General features: G+C 39.3%; 2 pseudogenes; both read left to right on the top strand.

Moving 5' to 3' along the window:
• The window catches only part of LOC143389492 (semaphorin-4C-like), a 76586-nt pseudogene extending 63045 nt beyond the window's left edge, over positions 1-13541 (top strand).
• LOC143389730 (small nucleolar RNA U13) lies at positions 4396-4504 on the top strand (annotated as a pseudogene).
• Positions 13542-23917: the final 10376 nt, after the last annotated feature.

The raw sequence follows: 23917 nt of genomic DNA, 5'->3' as shown, positions 1-23917 counted from the left end.
TGGGGCAAGGAGTATATAAAAAGTCTCTGTAACTTCCCTCAATTTTTCTATAAATCTAATTTTTCTCTTAAAATTAAAAAAGAGAGATCCATATATCTTAAGACATAAAATAAATAGTATCTACATCTTGCTCAGAAAATCTTTAAATATATGAATACTCTAAATTTATGTATGCAAAATTAATACTTAAATGAACATTTAGATCATTGAATTATTCTGACTATAAATGAAGTTAAATGTAATATATCTTTTGTTCCAGTTATTTTACTCATGGATTTAAGTTTAGAGCAATTCTTGAAAAAGTTTGGAAAAAACACAGACATGATTGCTTTATTTTGGCATTGTTCACAGAAATACCAGAATTAGAGATAATCAGGAGAAGTTGGAGACAATGTTAAGATAGTTATACTGGATTTGTACAATTTCAAATGTATAAAATTGAATTATAGCTATATGAATTAAGCACAGAAAACTTATTTAGTGAGACATATTTATATTTATCCAAGTACATACATAAAACTCATTAGAAATCTGCATAAACAGAGAAGTAGGCATTAGGGATGAAAGATAAGAAAAAGGTGAGTTAAGAGAATAGCATGAGACAAAATGCAGAAATTCATGAGATGACCCCTGTGCACCTGAGATGAACACAAAAGAGAAACAACTAAAAATTTATTTACCTAAATAAAAATCATTTCACCATTTATTAATCATTTTATCCTATTAGGAAAATAAAGTATATACATTTATTTGTTTATTATTATTGTTGTACTTAGGCTGGAGAAAGAAAAGAATGAAAAGACTCTTTCTCAAGGTGATTCAGAGAGTGGAAAAGCATAAATAAAGCAATGATCATGGATGACTTCTTGAGTAATGGTTCATCACCATTTTCTCTCATTAGAGTAAATACAAGAGGGAAAATGTTAGGAAATTAAGAAAAGTATAAAATCACCCCAGAGGAATAATACGCAGTGAAAATAATTCTTCTATTTATCTCTAGTGACAAATGTCAAGGAATTATTTTACAAAAAAGCAAAAAGGAGGATAAATATCTGAATTTTCTTTGAAGGATTTCTTTTTCTATTTTAACTTGATTATGCAGCAGAAATGGATTTCTCATTTTGAAACCAACAAAGGGTGGCATTTTGGCCTTCTCACTCTGACCTTGTGTGGATTTTCTATTTGCATATTCCATCTCAAGTGCAGTATTTCTCAGTATCAAGGACTAGATACACAGCAGAGCTGTGCTGCTTAATGTATCATCTGTTCACAATGGTTTTGCATAATGGCTCTATGTTACTTGGAGATGTGCACTTAATTGCAGCAATCCAGACAATACTCTGTAATGCTCCACACCTTAATTAGCTCTTCCACATATTAAGGGGATGCAAAGAGAGGGAAAATTCATCTAGATGTTAAAGGAGAATTCACATAGTTTTTCCTCAACTGATATGTCATAAAATATTAAATGACATTTCCTTTACTCTTAAGAACTTTTTGAAGAGTAAAGTATGAATAAATTCTACACATCTTTTGCCACAGTGGGAGGGGAATAGTTTATTTAAAACAATGGCAAACTGAGGAAAAATTATCCTATCCTAATGTCAAATTTAATGCATGTGCTCTTTACCTTGGCTTTCAAAATCGAAAATTAGCATAGATATCTGGACATACTATCTTAATAAGAACATCATTAATTATAATATTCTTTAAAGATCACTGTAGAGCCACAGTTGGTTTTAATTTCATATTTAGAAATATCAATTTTAGCTGTTTAATTTGATAAGGTAAAACATATAGAGAAAAAAACCTATGATGATAACACAGAAATTTTTATTAAAAATTTCAAATTTATTAAAATTTGTCTATGCTCAATCTTTGTCAGTGCTAGATATTTTTCTATTTTATAAAAATAAATTTTAAAACATATTTCTGATAGGATTTAAAATGCAAACAAGTAATATTAAAGATACACCAAGATATTATTGACATATAGTGTTAGCATCTCTTTGAGGCACTATATATTCTAAATAATTTTTTATTTTATCTAAGTCTCAAAACTTTATGATGTAAATATTTTTAAGCAAAATTCATAGAAGGAATCTATGGCCTCAAAAAGGTTAAGAAACTTGATAGGGCATAAATACTAAATGTCACAAATACTAAATCTGGCACTGACAAAGACTGAGCAGAGATATTTAGTTTGATTCTGAGTACTGAAAGGAGAATAGCAATATGGATGGTCAGAATCGAGAAGGACATAGATAACTTTATATAACTTCCTGTTTTACACTAAAGTGCATACTTCAAGTGAACTTCTCAAGTACATTTAGTTTGAAATATATGTTAGAACTTCATACATGTCCATTGATAAATGAAATTTGCCGCAGTCCGGCTACAGCAGAATAACCGGGGGTGACAAATAACTTGTGTATGTTGATGCAGCAGGAGTGGAAGCCATTTATTGTAGGATCTGAGCGATATTTATACATTTTACACAGCTTATCTAATTAGCATAAAATAGATACTGCAGTCAACCAATAAGGAATCTCCACACTTAATGGCTCGCTTTTGTTACTTCACAAACCACTCCCTCTGGCATTTGGCCAGGCGCTATCCAGACTTGTTTACAGACTTTAACATTTCTCTGGCAAAATAACAGGTGCCAATCTGACTTGTTTACAGACCTTAACATTTCCCCCTTTTGTTTAATTTAAATAATGACCATAGTGTTTTTTACAGAAACACCATAAATAACCTGCTAGAAACAGAGAGGGAGGATACAAAATGCTACAATACCAAGCTAATTGATGGCTCCATGCAAGAAGCCCTTGGAAAAATTATACCAGCAATGACACCATTAGCAAAGATATTGAGTTACAATTTGTTGTAGATTACAGTTTGTTATCTCAGTCCAGGTAAAGCAGTGTCTCAATAGATTAACTCACAGTCCAGGTAAATCACAGTCCAGGTAAGTTCTGCAGGCAGCTAGCTTAAGTTGTAGCAGCAGAAACAGCAACAGCTCCGAAGTCTCGTCCATTTCTCAGCCGAAGTTTCTTTCAGTTCTCAGCCGAAGTTTCCTCCAGTTCTCAGCAACACTGTAAATTTTTTCACCTTTGTTTTCACCCGCACTGGGACGAAGGCAGGAACTCCGGATGACTAAAGAAAATCCTGTAGCATTTCACTAAGAAAAGAACCTTCTGAACAATTATCTCAAGGTTTTTTACATTTGAAATAAGCCTTAATAGTACTCATTACTCATCAGCCTCCAGGTATGGGATACCCATTGTAGTTACTGGTCTTGGAAATGATCAAACTTCAGGGACGCCAGTAGCGTCTTCTGCCAGCTGTAGCATCCCGGGCAGCCCCAGATGGCCCTGGGGAAGAGTTCCAGAATCAAACTGCTTCCAGGCAGAGGGAGCAAAAGCCTGCGAGACTGTGCCTCCAGGTCAGGTCTAGATTTGGACTCACAGTGATGATTTGCTCCCCCGGGCAGTGTGGGGGGGGGAAGAGCCCGCAACTGCAGCTTGGAAAATTCTTGCTGCGCCAAGATCGGCTTGGGCAGGTGGCAGCCGCCTTGTCGTTTCACGCACCCTCCGGTATCGAAAAGTATTCAGTAATAGCTTTTTGCTGCAACTTTTTTCTTGATAATCCTTCTTCTTCTGATCTTTCTTTTTCTTTCTGACTAGAGTTTCTGGGCTTTTATCAACACATGCCCTAACTATTCTTGGTTTCACTGGGGTGCCTTTTTTCCCTTATCAATTTACTTCTCACCGCTTCCATATTTTCATCACAACGACAATACAACATTTCAAGACAAAACAAGACACAAACATACTGCATCAATCTTCTACATTTTCTCGAAATGGCCATTTTTCCTCTCCCCCTATCTGCCTAGGGACGAGCAGATTGCTCCCGTCCTATCTATGGATGGGCAGCTTTTTTCGTCACTTACCCCCGAGTGTCCCGGGGCTCCTCGTAAGGGCCACCATCTGCTGCAGTCCGGCTGCAGCAGAGTAATGGGGGGGGGGCTTCCACTCTTGCTGCATCAACATATACAAGTTATTCATCACCCCCCGGTTATTCTGCTGCAGCCGGACTGCGGCAGAAATTGATAACTGAATTATAACAGAATGAAAGGTTCAGAAAAAATGGAAAAAATAGCAGAAAAGAAGTATTCAGACCATTCTTTTAGTTATTTTCCTGACATCAAATTTCTTTGTATATCATGAAGTTATGATATGATTATAATAAAATTATGATATAATTCAATCTGTTATACAAACCAAGATATAATTGCATGGATTTTATGACCTATATAAAAAGAATTAAACTTTAATCATTTATTTCATCATGACAACAATCTTTATTATAACTTATAAAAATAGAATAAATATACTTTTGGTTCATAAGTGTGATGATTATTGGGTGTTCATGTGGCTGGTGTGGGAGATGTCCCTTGCTCTACATCTTGTCTCTACATCTGCACATTACTTATCTGTTGTCAAAAAAAGGCTAAGGAAGGTATTTTATTAGGTAAATTTAAACTCCTTCCTTCTCTCTTGAGTTCTTATTTCTTTTTAATAAGTGATATAATTCTACCTTACTCTTATCTCTCCTCCTGGGGCCCATGAGCCACCCTAGAAATTCTCTAAAAAGAACAAAATTACCTTCCAATACATATCACATACTGTCCTGTTCAATTTTCAATTTAACATACTGTCTTGTTCAATTTTCAATTTTTTATTTTTCATTTTTTTTTACAATTCTATACCAACTAAAGGATGAAGTCTAACTCTAAATAATGACAGATCTGAACTTTCTTGATCTCTTTACCCTCTTCACATAATTCCAGTATATTATATTTTCACTTCCCTGAACACAGTTGCTTCAAAATATGTTCAGGCCTCATCTCCTGGATGAAAATTTACAGAATAGCCCTGAAAAACTACCCTAAATTGTTTAATTATTGTATTTTGCACATAAAAGTGAACACAAATTTTTCATTATGTGGATTCACCATTTTCAGAATGTTAATAGTATTTGTATGAATGTCAATGTTAATTTTTTCTTACAAGCATAAATTCAAAAGAAATTGATAAAAAATTCTTTAAAATTATTAAGGTACCAACTAATTATAACAAACTAATGTTTCATTTACACTATTTTTATTAAACAGATGGAAGTCTGATGGCTTTGACAAATAGATAACATAGAAATCAAGATTCAGTGAGGGAAGGAGAGAAAGAGAGAAGCACACAGGCAACTTCACATAAAAAGTAGCTTTGAGGGCTGGGATTTGCTCTCCTAGTGTGGGTGGGACCTGGGTTTGATCCTCAGCACCACATAAAAATAAAGGCATTGTCTTCTGTCAATGTACACCTAAAAAGTATATATTAAAAAAAGAGTAGCTTTAAGTACTAAAAGGTTAATTTTTAACCAATAAATCTCTAAGACAACATGGATCTGAAAGTTTTTATAATTCTTACACTTTTTTAAAAAATTCTAAGTCAAGAACTTTCACACACACAAAAAGAATTCTGAGCTAGAACAACCACAAAAAAAACCTTAAAAAAATGTTTAGGAAAACTGAGAGCTACCAAAGGTTTATATTGCACCAGAGCCAGTACAAATGTGTTTAGGACAGCAAATATTTTAGTATATGAGAAGATAAATCTATACACAACATACAGAATGAACTTCAGTTTCACATAATTCACATATTGTTATTGTTTGTTGTGAAGCTTTTAAGAAATACAAATATCTTAAAAGAAACAACTGAACCTTGCCAATATAGTAAGAATTCTTGCCAAAAATGAACATATGTAGTTCTAACTCTTTAAGTATATTCTTTGCCAAAAAGAAAAGATGTATACTAAATCAGATTTATTTAAGTTTTCTAAAGTTAAATAGCAAAAATGCAATTGAATAAGTGATATTCTAAAATTGTTGGCTCTTGAAATATGCATCTTTTTTAACAAATTGAATTAGGAATGATGAGATTTTAGAAAAATCTTATCAATTTTAAGGAAGCTCGCTACTTTAATTTAAGTACCTTTTAACTCAAAACTTGGCAACTCAGAGATGTCACATGACTCAATTATATGCATGTTTAAGAACTGTATCAATTCAACACACACTCATTCAAATGCACATTTTACTGAGCACTATACCAATATCAATGGAGGTCATAAAAACATTAAAATACTGTTGCTATAATGGAGGATTTTATAGTCTAGTTGGAAATTCAAGACCCTAGAAATAACAGCAAACAAAAGGAAGTGCATAAAAATGTAGCTTAAAAGAGAGTCACAATAATGGTGGGTGCTTAAACAACATTTTTGGCTATGAATTAGCTTGAGTATGGCTTCATTATTGCATTAGCATTCTTCAAATATAATACCATGCATAAAAAGAGCATAATTTCATTTGGAAAAACAACAACAATAACAAAATAATGGAAAATAACTTTATTCCCAGAGAGTGTTGTTAAAGTCAAAACACTGAATAAATGAATCTATACAAAGTATTCTTTCATGTAAATGCTAAAATTAATTAAAACAAAATAGTCATGTTTAGTAAGGGGAAAGACATGAATAAGTTGTAAAAACATTAAAACTAACATGAATAGAGAAAATCATCAAAGAGCAGCATTTGTTTTCATAAAAAAACAGTTTCTCCAATTAATAATTATTTTGAGTTTTGGTGAGTGGGAAAAAGTTCCAAATATCAGAGCTAAGGAGGAACTTTGTGAAAGTGTCATCATTAGAGAGAAATGAGGAAATCACAATATGCGACTCTTTCCTTAGAAAGGCCTGGGGACTCATCCAACCTGAAGGCAATGGAGGAGCCTCTGCCCTGCTAAATGAAACTCTCACAGCATTCAGATCTCACAGATCTTCTCTTTTCATTTTCATCCATTTTGCATCTTCTTTTTCTTTCTAATCTCATTTCTACTAGAATTTTAGCTTCTCCAATGAATTGTCTTACTCTTTCCATCTTACAAATATGGTTTGGTTTCTTCACTGGAATTTTGGTTTTGCTTTTATTCTAAGATGCATTTCACTCAAATTTATTTCTTAGCTCTAAATACTACTCTCAGATTTTAAGCGTAGTTGAGCTAATTTTCCTTTTCTTTTTTCGCTTTTGATTTCTATATCTCCTATCAATATATTTCTTCTGAAATTAAGGTCAGAAAAGTTAGGGGGTAGCCTCCATTCTGCTTAGTCTGAAATATTGACATTTCCTCTTGCAAGCTTGTGTTTTGCTAGTGATCAATACAAAAGAGAAAAAAAAAACAGCAGAAATAATAAATTGATAACTCATTGCTATAAAATTTAAGTTCAGTCTTAAAACCAGTTCCAAAATAAAAATATAGTGACATAAATATGTACAAAAGATTTGATTTTATTATCATATTTTAACTGACTCGTGTTTTCATCTAAAATATTTTGAGAGGTCTCCAAAAAAATCAATCAAAGTATACATTTATATTAACATCAGAAAACTCTTTCTCTCTATTTAAAAAGATGTCATCCACTCAAACTCATTTCTACCTCTAGTGTGGTGCCTTAAGACCATCATATTCTATAGTCCTAAGGATAAATTTGGGATGCTTTCTTGGGAACTTTTAAATACTAGAGATATATAGAAATAATTTTGTCTTTGAGCAAAGAAGCCTATTCTTTATTTTACTTTTTAGATAGTACAATTAGTCTACATTGCTTTTCCCCTAGGATACTATAATTTTGGCAACTTTTCCATTCATTGTTCTTGCCCAAGGTACACGTGGGCCACAGACTTTGAAATAGAAACACATGCTCCATTTGAAGGACAAAGGTTTGTCCTAGTCTAGCCTCAGGGAAACTTACAAATGTGGGGGCTGCATCAAGAAAATTGGGCAAAAAACTTGAAAGAAAATAAAAACCATTCTCAGCTCACTAATGGAATGAAGAAATATATTTTTGTGTTTTATTTTTAAAATGGGGACTATCTCATAATCTCTGAAAACCAGCACAATGTCAGAAAAAAATTATTGCTTAATAAAACCACAGCAAAAATCACAGCTTACCAACAATAACTCTGAGGTTTATTTTTGCCCTTCTCTAATCCAAAGAGTCTCTCTTATTTTTGGAGCATAGTGCTGTCTCTGGCTAATACAAGTTTCCCTAGCCAGTGTCTCTCACAGGCAGGTAATCTAAGAATGGCAGAAGGCATGAAGACTGTCATTGTAGGTACTTTGCATGGCTTCCCATTATACAGGAAAGTACCTCTTATCTTCTCTGGGACTCATTTTTTTCTCCTCTTAAATTACAATAATAATTAAACTTACTTTCTAGTGTTTCTTGGGAAATTAAAATAACTAATAGAAAGAGTGATCCATGCACTTGTTAAATTAGTTTTCTTACTTCCCTCTATTCTCTCTGTATTAGTCAAGGTTCATTAGAAAAACAGATTCAATAGATTGTTTGCATGTGTGTGTGTGTGTGTGTGTGTGTGTGTGTGTGTGTGTGTGTGTGTGTGTTTGTGTGTGTGTGTGAGAGAGAGAGAGAAGAAGAAGAAGGAGGAGGAGGAGGAGGAGGAGGAGGAGGAGAAGGAGGAGGAGGAGGAGGAGAGGAGGGGTAGCGGGAGGAGAGGGGATACAGCTTTAGTTTTAGGCATTTACTGAGATTGATAATTCTAAAATCTGCAGAACACTCCTGTGGGCTAGAAAAGAGATGATGATGTAGTTTCAGTCTAAAGGAAGTCTGGCAGCTGAATCATGCTTCTTTAGAAGAACTCAGTCTTTTCTCATAAAGCCTTCAGATGATTGGATCAAATTATGACAGGTATTTTGTCTTACTGAAAATCTATTTAAATATCAGCCACATCTAAAGAAATCTTCATAGCAACCTCTGTAAGGGAATTTCATCAAAATTTTGAGACTTATTCAAGCCAAGTTGACACATAATGTTAAGCATCACACTTCAATGTAGCAAGCAGTAACCACATTTCAAGGCAAATGCAATCCATATATTCTATACTCTTGTATAGCAGAAAGTCTATTCCATTTTCTCAAAAGTAGGTGGGAAAATTCAAATCATAGGATAATGAAACCACCTAATCTTAATGTAACTAAATTTGATTAAACATTTTTATTGAACATTTTGGTAGATATTCCCCTCCTAAAGTTAATTGGTGCATCCTTTATTACCAGAAAAAAGGAGGAAGTATGTGTTACAATAGTTTTCCTTATTTCTGTAATAAGCTTTCTTTATCTTAACAGAACCAGATAAAGTTTGGGAAGTCAGGAAATGTCTCACTCAGAAGATCCTATTTAAGATTGGGAATCACAAAGGGCTATATGTTCATTACACTTTGGAGGTGGGTTGACAGAAACTAATATCCTAGTAAAGGAAAAGCTTATACATAGAATCTGAGGCAATTGTGAGCCAGCAGGAGATGGGGATAAAGAGAAGAAAAAGAGCCTTTCCACCACTCCAATATTAAGAAAAGGAGTCAGAGCAGTGGGAGGTGCTCTGGGAAAAGCTACCAAAACCTGGATTTTCGTGAGGTTTCCTTCTTTGAGGAACCAAATGTCTTTTAGGACCTGTCTGCTTTGAGCACCACTTCAGTGACTTCAGATCATTACCCCTGCCCCAGGGTTTACAATTGTTACCTGCAGATAATATCATTACTAGAATTACAATGAACAACATTCCTTTTTTTTTTTTTGAGAGAGAGAGAGAGTTGAGATAATTTTTAATATTTATTTTGAGATTTTGGTGGACATAACATCTTTATTTTATTTTTATGTGGTGCTGAGGATCAAACCCAGCACCCTGTGCATGCCAGGGGAGTGCTCTACCACTTGAGCCACATCCCCAGCCCACCAATATTCTTTTTTACATTTTTAAATATAAAATGTTTAAATAATTGGAAAAGTAGGAATTATATGTTTACAAATACCTGTGTTCCTGCTTCTTGGCATTTAGGATCTTAAAATTTAGGACAACATTGTTTCTAAGCCCTTTCATTAGGCAGAACAAGGAAATACATTTGAAAAGTCATGAATTCTTAGAATGTCAATTCAAATTTTTTTTTTAATATTTTTATTTTGTCTCTAACAATGAAATCTGGGTTTCTAATAACAATAACATGTAACATGATATATTCCAACAGGTTTGACTTTGATTCTGTTTCTTTAAATTTATTCTCTGTTCCATTATAGGTAATAGTTTATATTTATTTTGTTTTTTACCATTACTTCTTTTTTAATATGAGTATAATATACATGCATCCCTACTTACTTTTCCTTTTTTAAAAAAATGTTAAAATACAGCTGTGGCCCCTGCTTGTAAATATAATTATGGATATTTTCAAAACATGGAGATAAAAGTCATCCCTGCACATCATTGAAAATGACTTACTAATTGCTGCTTATACAATTTAGTATTTACCTTTGGTCTAACAATTTAAGACAAAATTACTTGTTAAGCATTTGTTTGCTCACTTATATTAAAAGTAGTTATCATGATTGTAAGATTTATAATTTTATGGTTCTACTTTTAAATTATGCATTATTTATCGGTCTTTTAAAAATTTTACAGATTGTAAATCCAGGTTGCTTCTGGATTATTATTAAATGAAGCAAATTGGACTATCCATAATGAAATACTGCAGTGAAATACTTTTATAACAGCATGTGTCTAGATACAGAAATAAAGCCATGCATACTGGAAGAGGGGCAGTTATATTCCATATGTGCTTTATTCACTGTGTCTTGGAACACTACTCACAATGTAGAATACTTTGTCACCTAAGGTGTTAGGATTTTCAGCACAAGGTATAAGATAGCCATACAAAGACTGGTTGTGTAAGATCAATGTTGGGAAATTGGAAATGGCAAAACATCCAAATCCAGGCATTAGAGTCATAGTCTAAGGTATTGGAATGAGAAAATTATTTTAAATCCTCAGCCGGTGTAGACACTTCAGCAGAGGGCTTGGAGTTTTCAGTCTAGTGCTGACACCTCCCTTTTAGTTGCTTTAGACTTAGGCCCAATGCATGCTTATGTATTTTGCTTACAACATGTTATGGCCTGCCTCTTTTTGACTTCTTGCAATATCAGTGCCCATTGTCCACTGTGTGATGCCACAACCAGCATAGCCAAACTAGTAGGTTCCAGTGAGGGACAAAGAGGGATGAGAAAAATAAACACACACACACACACACACACACACACACACACACACACACATGATTTTTAGGCTTTGGATTATCTGTTGAGTATGATGATCCTGTGTTTCAGTCAGGATGTTGAGGAATGTCACTTAAGTGGAAGTGGTTCCCCTTAAGAGAAGCTGCAAGTATTTATTCTTTCAGCCCCTTTTCTAGGTTTCATTCCATTGTCAAATGTGGGAATGTTTTGCATAACCATAGGTTCTAAAGATTTCCTCATTTACTTTAGTTTTGTTTTTATAAATGTCATGGTTTGGGTCTAGAATGTCCCCCAAAGCTCAGGTGGCAGTACTGAAGTTTTAAGAGGTGAAAAGTCTGGATTACAAGGGCCCTGACTTCCATCAGTGGGTTAACCATTCTAATAGATTAATAATTTGAATGGAGCAGGCTTGTAGGCTCATAGTAGAACACCTGCACAGCATGTGTGAAGTCTTGGTTTCCAGCTCCAGTACCAACAATAAAACAAATTAATGACTTGAGTGGAAGTAATGGGAGGTGTTGAAAAAGAGAAGCACATCAGGTTGCCTGTAGAAAGTGGGTCCCAGGCTGTGGCCTGGAGGACTGTAAGGTCCCTTACTGTCCGTCTCTCTTTCTCTCTCTGCCTGCTTTCTGGAGGCCAAGAGCTGATCACCTTTCCTCTTTCATGCCCATTCACCAGGAGGTTTCTGCAGTAGAGTTGGCTGACCACACTCTGCCACCATGAGTCAAAATAAACCCTTGCTCCTCAGAGTTGCCCTCCTCAGGTATTTTGGTCACAGTGACGAGGAGCTGACCAACACCCTGTGCATCTGTGTTGTGTTTTCTCTCAGGTCCATGGCCCACTTTAATATTTGTATAGGGATCATGACTTAGCTCATTTCCTTTTTGCTAGTGAATGATACCTGTTGCCCCTGATACCCATTGTGGACCAAGCTGCCTTTCCTTCACTGAATTGCTCTCTTGGCTTTGTGCAAAGTTGTCTGGCACATTTCTCTGGCTCTCCTGGTGCTCTTTTTCAGTCTATTGACCCTGTGTCTCTATCTCTGTCATTGGTTATAGTTGGTCTTTATGCCTGTGCAGATGGGATGAGTCTAGAAGTCTGGTGGACCAACTCCTCAGCTTATTTTTGGTTTTAAACTATTTTAGCTGTTGTCATTCTTTTGCCTTAACAATACAAAGTTGGTAGTGATGTTGTTTTTGTCCAAAAAGTCTTGATGTTATTTTGATAGGGATTTCTTTGCTCCATGTTTCCTGGTCCTAAGTTTTTTCCTACATCAAATGGTGTTGTGGCTTTTGCCTTAATCATCAAACCAGAGTTATAAGACCTGTTGAGAGGAGTGCCTGTTATGTCAACATACACTTCTGTTTGTTAGGTGCTTTCTTCCTGCTAGTTCCTTCTCTCATCAGTCCTTTCTGGACAGAAACTTCTTCTGACTCTTCCATGGAGCAGGTTTGCTGGTGGCAAGTCATCTGTTTGCCCTCACTGGAAAATGTCTCCCTTATCTCTTTATTCTGAAGAGTATTGTCAATGGATGGGGAATTATGAGAGCTCTTATCTTTTTGAAATTGAAAAATGTTTGCCAGTTTCCTTTGGTATTCATCTTTGTGATGAAAAGTTCATTGTCATTCAAAGGAGTGGTAGTGTAGAAAATAGTTTTTCTGTGAAGAGGACTAGAAAAATTGGGCCATATGTGGAGAGGACCATTCCATCATGTCAAGCCTGTGTTGTTTTATTCTAGGATAGGAGAGGTTTGGTGCCATGAGCAGACTGCAGGTTCCACACTCCCTAGCCTTAACTTAGAGACCCAGGAGAAATGTTGAAGCACTTGGCATGGTGGATGGTGACCATGACTGGAATCCCAGCAGTTCAGAAGGCAGAAGGAATACAAACCCCAGGACAGCCTGAGCAACTTAGGGAGACCCCATTTCAAAATCAATTTTAGGACACAAACCTTTGAAGTAATGAGTGAATTTCTTACTTGTTTTTACTCCTTCCTGGTAGGATTCAGGCCTGGAGGAGACGCTGGTTCATCCTGAGGAACAGCCAGGAAAGCAGTGACCCAGCTGTCCTGGAACACTACAAGCATGACCAGTCCAAGAAGCCCTTGTGGATCATCAACCTGGACCTCTGTGAACAGGTGCATGCATATGTGACCTTTCATGAGAAGGGGCTACCAGGTGGCTTTGTGTTCGACATCCAGACCAGGGATCGAACCTTTTACCTTGTGGCACAGACAAATATGGACATGCATAAGTGGGTGCAGAGCATCTGCCAGGTCTGTGGCTTCCAGCGGCTGGTGCAGAGCAAAGGTACAGAGAAATTGAACTTCTCTGGAGGCTGAGATGGCTCTTATGTTCCCAGAAATTGAACTCAGGTTCACTGGGCCACTGAGCCATATGCCCAGCCCTATTTTGTATTTTATTTAGAGACAGGGTTGCACTTAATTCCTTAGGCCTTGCTTTTCTAGAGGCTGGCTTTGAAATTGCAAACCTCCTGCCTCAGCCTTCTGAGCCAATTGGATTACAGGGTGTGCCACCATGCCCATCTTCTCTGTGATTATTATAGTTGAAGAAACCTGGGGTGCTCCACATCCACCTTGGAGAAGACAGGTGAGGGAGGAATGGTAATTTACTTTTGGATTTTGATGACAAGTTTCTTTTTGAAGTGGTCAGCCAGTTTGGACATTGTAGTGACATATAAACAGTTGTATGAATGTACTAAAAATAACATCATTTTATATTTTGAAATAGTGGCATTTATGACATGTGAATTACATATAATTTTTTAAAGAATTTCTTCAGGCTACTGAACACCAACCTTTTCAGGACTTGGGACCTGCTGGCTGGACTGTGCCCTGAGCAGGAAGATCTTCAACTCTGCAAAAATGCAGAGTTAGATAGTGAAGAAGTACAAGGGCTGCAGTCACACCAGCCCTTCTTGCTGTAGTACTGAGGTCCTGTGAGTTTTGAAAAGAGGAAACTGTGTTTTCATATTACACCAGGCCTTAGAAAGTGGGTGGGCAGGTGGGCCTGGGGTCAAGTGCTGCTGTGGAGCTCTGATTCTCATCTTCCATGGGGAAGCATCATGAGCCTATTTCCTCTATCATTTCATGAAGAGTATCTCAGCTTTTCATTCAGTTTTAAATTACCTTGTGTGATCTGTGTGGTGGGAAGCTCCTTGGTTCTCCATGCATGTCTTCCACCACGTTGTATCTGATGCTGCTGCACATCTGCTCAGCTGACTCCAAAGTTAGTTGATTTGGGGACAGCTTGGTGTAGGGACAGATGTCAAGCCAAACAGTGTTTGTTAGTTCATTGCCAGGGCAGGGACACTGGCTTGGGTACCAAGGGCTCAGTGAGGTGAGGTTTTACAGAATCAAGAAGATTGGTAATGGAATGATTGAGTAGTTGGTCAGTATCATTGTCTTCTACAGAGTGTATTCCCTTGGGCCCTTGGATTCGTGTTCATGAGGGGATGTTCTGTTAGCTAGCTGCAGGTTCAGTTACTACATGGAGGACATTAGTGTCATGTGAGAACTTCAGAATTCTGAGGTGTTTCCAGAAGAGAGCAGGTGATATGTCCTCCTTCTCAGAGTAGAGTCTAGAATGTTTCCCTTTAGCAGCTTCTTTTTGTGATGCTGGGGATTGAACCCAGAGCCTTGTGGATGTGAGGCAAGTAATCTATCAACTGAGCTATATCCCCAGCCCAGCAACTTTCTTAAAAAGTGAACAGTGGCTACAAAACCCTCCACCTTGTCACCACTCATGTTTCCCAGCTAAGCTGGGAGTTCTGAAGGAGTAAGGAGTCAGCATCTGACCTCTGTTCATGGAAGAGCCTATTTTCTTAATGTTTCTGACATGAGTTTCTGGTTTTCTATTAAGGTAACTGTACTTATTCACTGTCTTACTCTGAACCTTTGCAGAGCTGAAGATCTTTCTATTGGCCTGAGCTGCGTTTTCATAGGTACTCCACTTTCTTTGCCTCAAACTCACTTGAGGAGCCCCCTTGCCTGGCTTGGCCTGTGGAGAGCTTTCCAACATCTTTTCTCTGGATCCACCCCTGTGGTTGGTGAGGAGAAGCCTACACTCACACCATCCCTCCACAGTCACAGAAGGATGTGAGAGCAGCCCTGCCTGGAGCTTCTCCCTGAAACCAGAGACATAATATAAATCCAACTAACAAATTTTAGAGCTAGCCAGGACTGACTCCAGGACATATAGCTGGGTGACAGTGGGATTCTGCCTCAGCCAGCTATGATTTTAAGTTGTGATACCTGGCCTCTTTGAACCTGAACTCTGCCTGAGTGCATCAGCCCCTTTGTACTGGAAGCTCCCCCTGAAACCTTCCACTAGGTCCTGCCCTGACCCTGGCTCCCTCCTCACTGACCCATTTGGCTCAGCATACTGAGGTGAACCTGCTGAAAATCACATCATCTCCCGGAGAATATGAGCAAGTCTTTGACAGAGGTTCTGACTCTTTCTGTAAATTGGATCAAATACTCTCTGCTCTCACCCAGTGCTTCAGGCATGCATCATGGGGTCTTTAGAGAGCTAGAGTTGCTATTCCTGTAAGATGGTTCTGTGGAGGAAGAGATCCTGCATCTCTCAATCCCATGAGACACTTCCTGCAAGGTCCCAGCAGACACACCCTGGTATCATTAATTTCTTAAGGGATGCACAAGGACCCACCACAATACTTGTTTCACTGAAAAGATTTTTTGTGGCATTTGGGATCTTTTTTGTTCACAAAACTTTTGTCTTGGGGCTGGAGTTATAGCTCAGTGGTAGAGCACATGCCTAGCATGTGTGAGGCCCTGGGTTCAATTCTTAGCACTTCGCATAAATAAATGTATAGACTAAAGGCCCATCAACATCTAAAAAAAATTAAACAATTTGTCAATTCTATTTTTGAGATGGTCTCTTCAGGTTTTACCTAGGCTGGCCTGAGGTTCTGGACTTCAGCCTTCTTTCCACCTTAGCCTCTTGAGTGCTAAGACAAGAAGATGTTCCTCCTCACTCAGTCACCTCTTTTTTAGTCTTTGAGCCAACCCTGTATTTTTATTTCCTTTGCCACTTTCCAGTTGCTCACATAACCCACAAAAAACACCCAAGATAAAGCCTGAAGGATCAAGATGAGATTGGGAGGGACACAGTTTGAGTTCAGGTAGCAGGAAACAATTTTCTGACAGCTCTTCCCTTTGTAAAGAGTCTGGGAATGATGCTCACAAAGGAGAAACAGTTACCATAACAAATATGAAGATTCTATATCACATGTGGGGTTTGTTTCTGGGATTGTTTTGGAGAGTGCTTTTCTGTCCCTGGGGTATTGCAGGGATAGGCAGGAGGGACCTAGATCACATACACAGCAGGGTACATTCTGTGACCTGGTTGAGGAGGCTTATTAAGCATAGCTGGTATCAATATGGGAGTCCTCCCTGCCTAAGGCTGACCACACACCTTGGGGCTACTTCAGAGCAGAAAGAGATACATGACCAAAGAATTATCATGCTTGCATGGAGGGCAGGAATATGTAAGGTGCAAAGGTGTGCCTTGGTGTCACCATGATACTTAATATCTGTCCTTCTGAGGACCCACTTTAGGACATGGCCACCTTTTCAACTGTCCTTATTTTTTTTTTGGTACTGGGGATTGAACCCAGGGGCACTCTACCACTGACTCATATCCCCAGTCCTATTTTGTATTTTATTTATATACAGGGTCTCACTGAACTGCTTAGCACCTATAGGTTTCTGAGGCTAACTTTTAAATCTTGCTCCTCCTGTCTCAGACTCCAAAGTCACTGGATTACAGGGGTATGCCACTGTGCTTGGCCCCATCTGTCCTTACTTTTTATCCACAGACTCCCTGACAAATGATTCCTCAGCCTGTCAGCACTCCATTCCATCAAAACCTCAGCTGAACTGCTCATGTCAGCAGCACCTCCAAGAAAATAGACGCTCCACCCTGGCACACTGCAGGAAGCCTACGCTGATCACATGCAGCTCCTCTGTGGGGGAGGAAGGACAGCCCAGATGGTCCTCCAGAGCCCCACAGGAGTTCCTCCACCAGTACCTCCACTTGGACCAGTGTATGAGCCATGGCCCATGGAGTGCAAGGTAGGGATGATTGTCGGGGGCTCCTGTGTCCCTGCCTTAGGGCTGTAACATGGGACAAGCATGGTTCTGTGACCACACCACCTTAGGAGCGCCTTGGCCCCTGCTTTATAGCTGTAACATGGGACAAGCATGATCTCATGACTACACCAGCCCAGGGGCTCCTGTGTCCCTGCTTTATAGCTGTAAGATGGGATAAGCATGGTCCTGTGACCATATCAGCCAGGGGCTCCTGTGTGCCTGCTTCATAGCTGCAAGATGGGACAGACATGATCCCATGATCATACCAGTCCAGGGGCTCCTGTGTCCCTGCTTTATAGCAGTAAGACAGGAAAAGCATGGTCCTGTGACCATACCACCTTAGGGGATCCTGTGCCCTTGCTGTAGAGGTGTAACAGGACAAGCATGGTCCCAGGACCACACCAGCCCAAGGGCTCCTGCATGCCTTCTTTAGAGCTATAAGATTGGACAAGCATGGTCCTGTGACCACACCAGACCAAGGGCTCCTGTGTCCCTTCTTTAGAGCCGTAAGATGCGACAGGCTGGGTCCTGTGAACACACCAGGCCAGGGACTCCTGTGCGCCTACCTTAGAGCTATAAGATATGACATGTTTGGTCCTATGACCACAAAGGCCAAGTTCCCCTGTGCCCCTGCATAAGCTGGAACAAACATGTCCAGTGACCACACCAACCCTGAGCTCCTGTGCTCCTGCTTTGCAATTGTAAAGCCCAGAGAGAAGACCTCTCTTCAGGTAAGCACACAACAGAATGTGATCTAATTAACCTTCACAGTTCCTTGGCAGTAGCAAGTGATGATTGGGTCCCTGAAAATGTCCTTTTGTCAAGAATTACAAACACATCAGGGTATGGAGTTTCAGAACTGAAAACAAAACCTGGCTGCCTTGCCTATGCTGGTAGGAACCAGTCCTACCTTGCTTCTACTTAGAGCTGTGCCATTTCTTGTAGTGACTGCTATCCACAAGTGCTGTTTAGATTGAAAATATTTAAATTTAATGAAATTTAAAGTCCAGAGTCTGTCCAGGCAGAATGGCTTATATCTTTCTTCCCAGAGGCTTAGGAGGCTGAGGTAGGAGGATGGTGAGTTTGAAGCTAGACTTAGCAACTTGACAAGGCCTTGAGCAATTTAGTGAAATAATGTCTTAAAACATAAACAAATGGCTGGGGAATGTAAATCTATGTTTAAGCACCCCTGGGTGCTCTCCCTGGTATCAACAAATAACATAACATAAAATGACATAACATGCTATAAAATAAAATCTTGAGCCTCAATGATAACAGCCACACTTAGAGCACTTGGTGCCTCAGGTGGCTTGTTCCACCTGCATGGACTCCCCGCCAGGAATAGTCCTCTGTTTTCCAGCCCCAGCTGCCTCTCACAGGCACTGTGCCTATAGCCTGCACACATTTATATTTCATTTTATTCCCATTGTTTGAGCAATAAAATCCACGGAGCTGCTTGGCTCTGTCAAAGCTAGTTCTGGTTTGCTCCCAGAGCCAGCAGATCTCAAGTCATGCTTCTTATTTGTTGACCTAGAAATATTTAATTTATGTTACAAAGATTAAGGCAGATTGAGGTGGCTCACTTCATGTCATCTGTGAGAATGTTTTCATACACAATCTTTCTTGAGCCACCAAACCCTGGGCCTTGATCACATTTCACAGACAGCATTGTCCAGGGCAGGGCAGGTTCCATTGCAGCATGGTCTCAGGTTGGGGATTCTGGCTGCCAGAGTAGGGGCTATACCTTATATTTGTCCTCATTTTACTAATTTGTTTTGAGACAGGGACTCACTGTTGCCAACCCTGACCTAGGATTTGAAGTCCTCTGTGTCAGAACCTTGAGTAACTGGATTACGCACACACACCACTGAATTCAGCTTAGACCACATCTTATGGTACCTGATCCCCCGGAAGAACCCTGTACCTTTCTTCTAATGGTCCACAGCTCAACCTCCAGCACTCATGGAGAGAAGGGCTAAGTCCAGGACAAGAGGGCCAGCAAGTCAGGGCCCCTAAACTAGGCAGCTCCCTGGTCCTGTGTAGAGGGTCACTGGGGCTTCTGCTCAGTCATGGTGAGGTCCAGATTCAGTTTCTGTCATTGTCTGCAATTTTGTTCACTTTGTCAACTCCTTGACCTCATCTTCAGAATGGGAAGAGCTAATGCAAGGCTTTCCCAGGACCATCAAGTAGTCCATGACAGATCAGTCCTGCATCCTGCTATCCTCAGGCTGTACCCCCTCCCATTAATCACCAAGGAGTGGAGAGTTCCAGGTTTTAAAATCACATTTCTATACAAGCTACTTAACATTTATGCCTTGAAACTAATGTTCATGTCATGCCCGTGAGGATTTGTTGGATGCTCCTTTTGATGCAGGCAGTTGGGGGTCCTGAGACCCACCTTCCTGGGAGTGACAGACATCACTGTTAAGCTTGCTGCAGATTACACCTAGTGCAGAAATGCCAACACAATGTTGGAACTGCACTACTCACTCTTGAGACCCTGCTCATGGGTCATAGGGCAGATGTGCCAGTGTCCCTGCTGGAGCAGGAAGTCAGGGACCTCTCTGTGTCTGCTTCTTCTGTAAACCTCTGTTAATCTTTCCAGCTGGAATTCACCTCCTCTATGGATTACCCTAGCCAGATTTTTTGAGACAATAGTGAACAAACCCAAGGTCTTGTGCATGCTATGCGAGCATTCTACTGCTGAGCCACACCCCAAGACTTTTTAAATTTTTATTTAGGAGAGAGGGTGTCACACAGTTGCTCAGGCTGGCCTTGAATTTGAGATCTTTCTTCCCCAACTCCTTCAGTAGCATGGAATACTGGTGTGGCCCCGACTCTAGCCAGTTTTGATGATCTTTCAGAGAAATTGAAACTTTCTACCTGGTATTATGGATTTTATGTTACTGTTACAGCTCTGGGAAGATAGGAACTCAGGAGAGATGATAGATGAATGATAGACATATGGTCCAAGCCATAGAAGGAGTGTGGCAGAGGACCTGTACCTACACACAGCTGGGGGCTGCATTGCTGGGCCCAAGGACTCGGTCTTTCAGGGTTATCAGATGCACTAGCAAACTAGATATTCAAAAGAGAGTCTTCTAGGATATAGAGTTAAGATAACACACAAGTAGATGGTTGGTGGGGAAGTTATCTCAGTTTTCACAACTGTGTGAACAGTAGAGACACCAGGATGCCCAATCTTTAAAGCTGGGCAATGATTCATCCTTCTCCAGAACCTAGTGAGGAATCATCCCTGATGGCAGGGGGCAGATTGCAGATGGCAAGGGACACACCTACATGCATGATAGCCACTAAATACAGTCACCTCCTCTTTGAGTGAAATGACACAACCTGTGGTGAGACTTCAGGTGGTGAACCATGTGTCACAAGGGAAGACCCATGAAGAGTGCAGTGTGACCCAAAACAAGCTACATGTGTAGGAGCAGCAGGAGGCTGTCCCCTGCCTGCCATATGGATGTTCCTGTTTATGCTACCCTGGGCTCTGTCTCCTGTTGCTGCCTTCCTTATGCTCTAGCATAACCATGCAGAGTCTTGTTCTTGACATGATTGTGATTTTTCTCTGATTCTGCTCTTTGAGAGCAAAACAGCCCCCAGGGTCCATTACCAAGCCATACAGCAAAGTCTGGGACAAAGATTAACTGGAACACCCAGGCAAGACAGATACCAGACACTCTCCTGCAGAGAGAAAATTGTCCATTCTCCAAAGAATTATGACAACCCAGAGTCCACACAGCATGCCAAACACAGGATTCAGGACAGAATGCAGGCTTTCCCAAGATACAGAGATGCAGTGATATGAAAATAGTTCTTAAAGGAAGGGTCAGAGGCCAACCAGACTCCAGTTGTCAGACGCTCACTCTAAAGCCCTGTTTAACAGCACTCCACATGAGAAAGGAAAACACTCCTGAGACTAATGGAAAGATGGAGAAACCCCCCAAAGTCTGTTCTGTGAGAGGACCCTTAAGGTATGTAAAAACAAAGATATTCTGAGGAGAAAGAGAGGTGAGAGAGATTCCAGGAGATCTGCCTTGAGGGCATGATCAGGGTACTCTTCAGGCAGAAGCAGGGGACCAGAAGGAAAGGTAGCCCCAGGAGTGTTCATGACATAAGACGGAGAGAGCCCACCTCCTCTAAGTCCTCCAATTCATTTAACCCATTGTTTTGCATACAGGACACCTATGAAAAGTGAGCAACATATGCATCATTGATGGTCACTTTGAAATAAACACTGTATTCTTAGAGTTCTCGTCTATTGATAAAAGAAATAGGAGAATGGTGGCAGCATTTGAATATATATATATATATATATATATATATATATATATATATATATATATATATATATATTCTTTTTCCATGTATTTGAAAAATACATATAAAAGGTATATATCACTAGCATGTGATTGTAATGCACCTGTGTTCATTTCATTGAAATATTCACAAGACTGAAAATCTAGGGGACTTAATGGATTAAAACATGTATGGAAAGCAAAATTTATAAATTATTGAGTGAGGCTTCCTCTGGTTTCCTTTCTTCTTGGCTCCCTCACCTTCTGCAGCCACATGAGGCCCCTGTGACACATTGTCCATTTATTTCATGTAACTTCATGTCATGTTCATTTTTTCAGTTCTGGCAATTGAATCTAAAGGAGCTTGACCACTGAGTTATACCAAGCCCCTGTTTTATCATTTTTTATTTGTTCTTCTTAGTTATACATTATAGTAGAATGTATTTTGAAATATATATATATATATATATATATATATATATATATATATATATATATATAATGTATATATATATTTTTTTTCTTTTTTTTTTCTTCATTTTGGTGCTGGGGATCGATCCCAAGGCCTTGTAAATCTACCACTGAGCTACATCTCCAATCCCTAAAGTTGGGAAATGTATAATATTTTAAGATTTATTTTTATTAGTGCATTATAGTTACACATAATATTGGGGCTCATTTTGACAAAATTACACAGGTACAGAAAATAATTTTCTCCAATTCATCCTCCACTCCTTCCTCTTTCCCTCCCCTCTTCCTTCCTCCTGTCCTCCTTCCTCTACTCTGCTGATCTTTCTTCTATTTGTTTATAGTTTTTTAAATTAGTGCATTATGAATACATATAAAGGTGAAAGTCACTCTGGCATATTCACGTGCCACCATTCATGTGCATCACATATGTGCATAGGAACGTTTGGTCAGATTCATTTCACCATTTCTCCCTCTTCCCACCCTTTCTCCCTCCCCCTCAATCCCCTTTCTCTACTCCACTGATTTGGCTTCAAATTTCATGAGATTCCTACACCCCCCCTTATTTAACTCTAGCTTCCACATAGGAGAGAATGCTTCAACACCTGACTATCTGAGTCTGCATATCTCGCTTAGCATGATGTTCTCAGGTTTCCATTCATTTACCAGCAAATGCCATAATTTCATTCTTCTTTACGCCTGAGTAAAAAAAAAAAAAACTCCATTGTGTATATTTTAAATATAAAACAAGTAAAATAAAAAAAGAAAAAAGCACAACATTTCTGAAGGTGGAGTTTTACTTTTAACTATGGGCATGCAACTTCAATGGCAATGTTGGCGGGGGTGTTCTAGGATGCGTAGGAGCTGGGTAGGTGAAAGATGGGGATACCTCCTAAAAGGAAGACCAACTTAGGTAAGGCAACCTGTATGAGAAAGCTCAGGCCTTTCCTGAGCATGTAGTTATCCCAGCAGTGTCCAGTAGAAACGTAATATGAGTCACCAGGTAATGTCAAATTTTCTAGTAGCCACATTAAGAAAGTAAAAAGAGGGACTGGAGGTGTAGCTCAGTGCCAGAACTCTTGCTTAGCATAATTGAGGCCCTGGGTTCAATCCCCAGCATGAGCGGGGCGGGGGAGAGAGGGCGTGGAAGAGGGAGAGAGAGAGAGAGAAGTGAGTAAAGCTAGCTAACTTCAATGCTATAATTTACTTAACATATCCAAAATAGAACCATTCCAACATGTAAAAAGTTACTGAGATGCATACTAGCCACATTTCAAGTGCTGAGTAGCTATATGTGGTAGAGTAACTATATGCAGCCATGTTTTGAACCTGCTAGTCCACGTGGCCCAGGCCCACCCTGGGAAGACAACAGAATGAGGCAGATGGAGAGGGAGTTGGAACAGGCTTTTCCAATACTTTTTCCATGATGCAAGTTACCAGAAATGAAGCTCAAAGATGGGGAGGCACACAAGACTGAGGGAACATCCTCCAGAGCAGAGTTTTATAAATGCAAGACTCACAGGGATGGTGCCCAGGCCTGGCTGAGAGGATGCAGACAAGCAGCCTCAACTGTGGGTAATGATTTCACTGCCTGCCACAACTGACAGACAGAGGGATCTGGCCCAATTGGGCTAATGAGAAATTTCCAAGGAACTTGGGACTCGTTCAGTTTAGTTGGATCTCTTCAATGAGGAGATGTAAATACCAGGGAGATGCAGGAGGTACCTACCACCACAGAAATGAGCAGCAGAAAAACAAGTGGCAGAGAAAGATAAGGAAGCAGATGTGCAGGGAGAGGCTAAG

Source organism: Callospermophilus lateralis, unplaced genomic scaffold, assembly GCF_048772815.1.
Source record: "Callospermophilus lateralis isolate mCalLat2 unplaced genomic scaffold, mCalLat2.hap1 Scaffold_63, whole genome shotgun sequence".
Lineage (NCBI taxonomy): Eukaryota > Metazoa > Chordata > Mammalia > Rodentia > Sciuridae > Callospermophilus > Callospermophilus lateralis.
Note: the sequence above shows the minus strand (reverse complement) of the source record. Positions and strands in the feature narration are given on the sequence as shown.